Here is a 6,000-nt window from a genome sequence, read left to right on the forward strand (position 1 = left end):
GCTAAAACTGCTGCAATCTCCACTGATCCCGCTATCTCTGTCATGAACATGTCTGCTGAAGCTATTGCTGTTACAGAATGTAATCTCACTTACTTGTTGACTCTACAGAAAACATCACACAGTCTAAGAAAGATACATGCTTAGCATCGGGATGTATTGCTTGCCCAGACACAGGTTAGGAACTGGCAAGGTTGTGGCTGCTGTTTAATTTTTACCTGCATTGTGCAGGCATTGGCATACGCTAAACTAAAGCATGCAGGGAAACAGGTGGCACATGGGTGGAGTGCCTACCACTGGCTTTAATGTCCATGAGATCACAAGGTGACCAATGGCGATGCCTTACAAAAGACCAGATTGGCTAGCACTAAATCTAGAGGTACTGGATTCTGAGCTGCACAAACATCTAACTGCAGCTGTGTATTTTCAGGTACATCCCCAAGAAGCAGAGGACTTAACCAAAGACCCGGTGACTCAGACTGAACAACTGGTAGAACCAGGCGAGGGAGTCTTTGTTAAGATCCACAAATGAAAGTGGAAGGAGCCCAGACGAAAAGGACCATTCCAAGTCATCCTGAGCATGCCTACAACGGTAAAGATCAGCAGAGTGACAGGCTGGATTCACCTAAACCACTGCACCAGAACATCGGACCCACCGGATAGTGAACGCTGTGCTCCCGAGGGAGGTGCCAGGCATCATGGCCTCAAACACAGACACTGAGCTCGCTCTAAAATGCTTATTGCCAAAGAGCTCCTCGAGTAGATAGGGGAGTGTCCAGCTAGGCTCTCTTTCCATCGGCACTCTGTTGTTATTTTGCTTTTTGTTTTCGGAGTAACTCTGGGCTGGGATTAAATCCCAGGTGGGGGTAGGCATGTCAGGGCTCTGGCCGCTGAAGTTTAGCCTTTAAAGTCGGTCCTTTTAATTCTTTAACATGTTGCCATATATACTAGTGATATTTATCTGATAATTATAATCTTTTGAAGAATAGTGCACTAGTTGATTTTATAGGCTTGCTCACAAATAAGTTAACGCCAGAACAGCGTTTGGCAACATGTGTTGATGATATGTGGATAAGGAAATAGAGTGTGAACCAATACTGGAGGATTTTTTTCCTCTGATATCTTTGGAGGTTTTTTCCCACTGTATTGGGCCAGGGAGCTAGGTACAATTTGGTTTTTACTCGCTCCCCGCCAAACGGAGGAGAGGTTTATCAGTTTGTACGCCTGTGATCACAGACCTCCCTCAGGATGAGAAGCCATAATTTGATGGTCATCCACAAGACTTGGGGTCACAAGACACTGAGGTAAGCTGCTCAGGCCAAGATGGACTCTGTCATCACAGGCTAGAGAAGAGATTGAGTATGTGTGACTTGAAAGTCACAAAGGGGAGATATGTGGAAAATATTTTCCTTGATATAGACACATATAGACAATCAAGTTCAATAATCATTCAGGTTGTGTTGCTCAGTGAAAGCACCGGCCTGCTTGTACTGCACCTACATTCCTGTGGAAAGGTGCCCTTTGTATGAAGAAACTCTCTGCCTCTCCCGTGCAGTGGCACTCCTAATTGCGTATACATTCTAGAACACACAGGGCAGAGTGACCTTCCCCTCCCTGTATTCCTAGTGCATGAATTAGCTCACTCTTTGGTCACAAGTAATATGTTTCCTGATTAATACATATAGTGTTGTAACAAAGCCTTTATTTTTATATATTTTAGAATGTAATATAGATTATAATAAGTGTCTGCCGTTGATGGACATACATGAGAGCTGAGAGAAGAAAATGTGTATGCTCTCTATACACTTGTAATACCAACTGCTGCGGGTATTGATGTGTTTTACCAAAGGTTGGAGAGTGCTCATTTATTGCAGCGTTATGATGTGCTATTTGACTGTTGAAGTGTTTTATTGAAGAAGAATTAAACAGTGTGTGAGAGGACCTGAACACATTTGGCCTAGCTGAAGGTTTTTTCTCCCACACTATCAGTTTAGATTATTTCTCCTTCAATTCTGAGAAATAAAGTTTTGGCGCGTTCTACTCCTATTGGGCTTCATTCCGTTTCAAATAGCTGCCGGTCGGCCGGTCGGAGTCCAAACGCCAATGTCTCTGTTACGTAAGGGCGTTTTATAGCCTATGATTGTAAAATGTGAAGTTGCTCATTTAATTTTATATTTCCAAGAATATGTGGTTGGGGATATTTAATATGAAATCACCTTTCTTAAGAAAGGGTTACATCTCTCATTGAATCCCTGCACTTGTCACGTTATTAATATCATCAAACTGGACTTTTTATTGTGCATTGCATTCAACCTCCACGGTTACATAATGTAATTATTTATGCACATGTCACATTTAAAGGCGCTATCGATAACATCCAGCCACTAGATGACGCACTCCCCCTCCCCCCTTCCATTCCATTCCAGTGGTTACCAGTTCTTGCACAACCTGCATATTTCATGGTCGAGTGGAGTGAGACTCAGACAGACTCACTCATGTCAAGATGAATCTTTTGTGATAGCGTTATGAATTCTTTTTGCAACATGTAGCTATACATTAGTTATAGATTTAGGTTTTTTTGTGCGTTGGTGTTTCATGTATCTATGGTAATCTTAGGATATGGCTAGCTAGCTTTATTCACTTAATAATTACAGGGGCCCTATATTGCGACACTTACTGTAAAAGGACATTTCAGTCATCCTTACACTATAAGACATTAGGTAAATATTTACATTTTAATCCAATCAAAGAGTACAGTACATTGTAGGGATGCTACTAAAACCCACTTTTCTTGTTGAAAACAAATCTCATAGCGGATTATAAAAAACAGCTGAGCACCAAACAGCAACAATGGCTACAGGGAGAAAGGACGACTGCATGATCATGTAAGTATTTTCAGATTTTTATATTAACTTGAGTACCGTAGCTCAAAGCAGCTGGCTACATGGCTAGCTAGCCACAAGTACCCGTTAGACTGCTATATCATGTTTATCAATATTATAAAGGAGTATGGTCTAGACCTGCTCTATAGGAAAAGTGCAATGAGATAACTTCTGTTATGAACTGGCGCTATATAAATAAAATTGAATTGAATATACAGTGGTGTGCAAAAGTGTTTGCCCCCTTCCTGATTTCTTATTTTTTTGCATGTTTGTCACACTTAAATGTTTCTGATCATCAAAAAAATATCAGTGAAAGATAACACAAGAAAACACAAAATGCAGTTTTTAAATGAACGTTGTTATTATTAAGGGAAAACAAAATCCAAACCTACATGGCCCTGTGTGAAATAGTGATTGCCCCCTAAACCTTAATAACTGGTTGGGCCACCCTTAGCAGCAACAACTGCAATCAAGCCTTTTACAGAGCTGTGTAGGAATTTTAGCCCACTCATCTTTGCAGAATTGTTGTAATTCAGCCACATTGGAGGGTTTTCGAGCATGAACTGCCTTTTTAAGGTCATGCCACAGCATCTCAATAGGATTCATGTCAGGACTTTGACTAGGCCACTCCAAAGTCTTCATTTTGTTCTTCTTCAGCCATTCAGAGGTGGACTTGCTGGTGTGCTTTGGATCATTGTCCTGCTGCAGAATCCAAGTTCGCTTCAGCTTGAGGTCACGAAGAGATGGCCAGACATTCTCCTTCAGGAGTTTTTGGTAGACAGCAGAATTCATGGTTCCATTTATCACAGCAAGTCTTCCGGGTCCTGAAGCAGCAAAACAGCCCCAGACCATCACACTACCACCACCATATTTTACTGTTGGTATGATGTTCTTTTTCGGAAATGCGGTGTTACTTTTACGCCAGATGTAATGGGACACACACCTTCCAAAAACTTTTGTCTCGTCAGTCCACAGAGTATTTTCCCAAAAGTCTTGGGGATCATCAAGATGTTTTCTGGCAAAAATGAGACAAGCCTTAATGTTCTTTTTGCTCAGCAGTGGTTTTCGTCTTGGAACTCTGCCATGCAGGCCATTTTTGCCCAGTCTCTTTCTTATGGTGGAGTCATGAACACTGACCTTAACATGGGCAAGTGAGGCCTGCAGCTCTTTGGATGTTGTTGTGGGGTCTCTGAATGGCTGAAGAAGAACAAAATGAAATCTTTGGAGTGGCCTAGTGGAGATAAGTTGAGCAAACTGTTTGCGAATGTTGGTGTTCCAGCACCAGTCTCTCCAGGGTCTTCATTATGTGGGAGGTCAGTGCCACCGGTCTGTAGTCCTTGGAGCCACTGGGTCTTCAGCACAGGAACGAGGCAAGATGTCTTCCACAGAACAGGGACCATTTGAAGGCTCAGGTTGAAGACATGGTGAAGGACTCTCTCTTCCACTCCACCCCTCCCTACCATAGACCCATTTTTGTCTTTTTTAGGGGGGGACAGGGGATATTTAGGAGGAGATAGCAGGTCAACAGTATATGCCACATAGAAGTGGTATACATCACCTGAAAGCTGGGAACCTGAAGATTCATTTGAGATGCTCAGCAGGTCAGCGCTGTGTGTCAAGTTTCTAGTCGTAATAAACATTGTGTTTTGGTTATTGTAAAAGTTTTGAGTGTATAAGGGCTTAGAACATTATGATGGAAGTATATGATGGCCATTCACATGCTCAATTATGTCTCATAAGTTGTTGCAGCAGTTTTTGGGTTGATACCATTTATATGGTGCAAAATTGAATCATTTTTGACCACTCGAAAATTGATAAAAAATGTCAAAAATCCCTCCAAAATACCACAAAAAGACACGAAGACCAAAATCCATGATGTGATTTGATATAAAAAAAGTTCAACATTTGGAGATTTCTGTAAGAATTGCATTTTTCGGTGTTTGGATGGCAAGTACTTCTGTTCTGGAAATTGCTCAGAAACCCCCTCATTGTCAATATACATAGGGATGCCATACATCCTCTGAATGCCCTAGGTCTGCAGCTTGTGGTAGTAAAGTTTCATGAGGCTGTGATTATCCTAGGGGTCACAATAGGTCATTTTTTACAGTGAGGTCAAGTTTAAAAAAATGGTCTCACCACAATGAAATGGCTAACATCATCACACATGAATACAATTGAGCTCATTGAATCTACACAAATCTCAGCTTTCCAGTCAAACCCAATTTATGCAATTCCAACACTGTTCAGGGACCCCAGTATGCAGAAATATTCAAATACACAATAGACATAGGTGTCCTAGTGGAGTTTAAGAGGTTAAAAACAAATAACTGTTCTGAGCATAAAATAAATTTACAATGTGATGATTTTATATACCATAAATTTCCAAAAGTTTTTAACCTATTTGTATATACAGTGTTTAGTTTAATTTGTGGACCTTTTGTTAAAGAACCACTACCTGCTCATTACCACTAGCCATGACTGTGGCCCATAAGATGAGAGCATAATGGACTCAGCAGGTCCTGGATGGCTCTCAGTTCGCTGTGGGCAGGTCCTGCTGCTCCTCTGACCACCTCGGAATAGGACAGTCGGCCTGGCTGGATCTGTTCCTGCTGCTGCAGCTGCTGTGGAGGTGGTGGTGGTGGTGGTGCGAAAGGTCTGGGAGGTGGTGAGGTCCTGTGTCTGGGGTTGGATTGTGCAAACTGGGTATGGCTGATGCTCTCCTGAGGTCTGTGCTGTGATGGTGGTTGTAGGTGCTGCTGCTTGGGCCTGGGTTGGTAGGCTCTCCTCAGCATGCTGTTGGCAGGTCCTGGGAGGTGCCTCTCTGTTGTTGGAGTGTTTCGGTGCTCGTTACTTCGGTTTAGTGTGACGTCTTTCACTGTCTTAGTGAAAAGTGGAACTGCTTCCTTGATGAGATGTACATGATCGTAAAGATCATGGACAACGCAAACATTTGGCCATAGTTCACAGTCTGAAGATGCTGACGTTCAATTTCTGTATTGTGTGTGGGTGGAAATCCTTCCTGGGCAACAGAGTGGACATCACTATCTTAGAGTTAGGGAAGGTACGACATGCCTTCTCAGTGACAGCTCTAAGAGACAGGGCCACTCTCTCCTGTTGTGCC

This window comes from Siniperca chuatsi, linkage group LG3 (genome assembly GCF_020085105.1).
Source record: "Siniperca chuatsi isolate FFG_IHB_CAS linkage group LG3, ASM2008510v1, whole genome shotgun sequence".
NCBI classification, from domain to species: Eukaryota; Metazoa; Chordata; class Actinopteri; order Centrarchiformes; family Sinipercidae; genus Siniperca; species Siniperca chuatsi.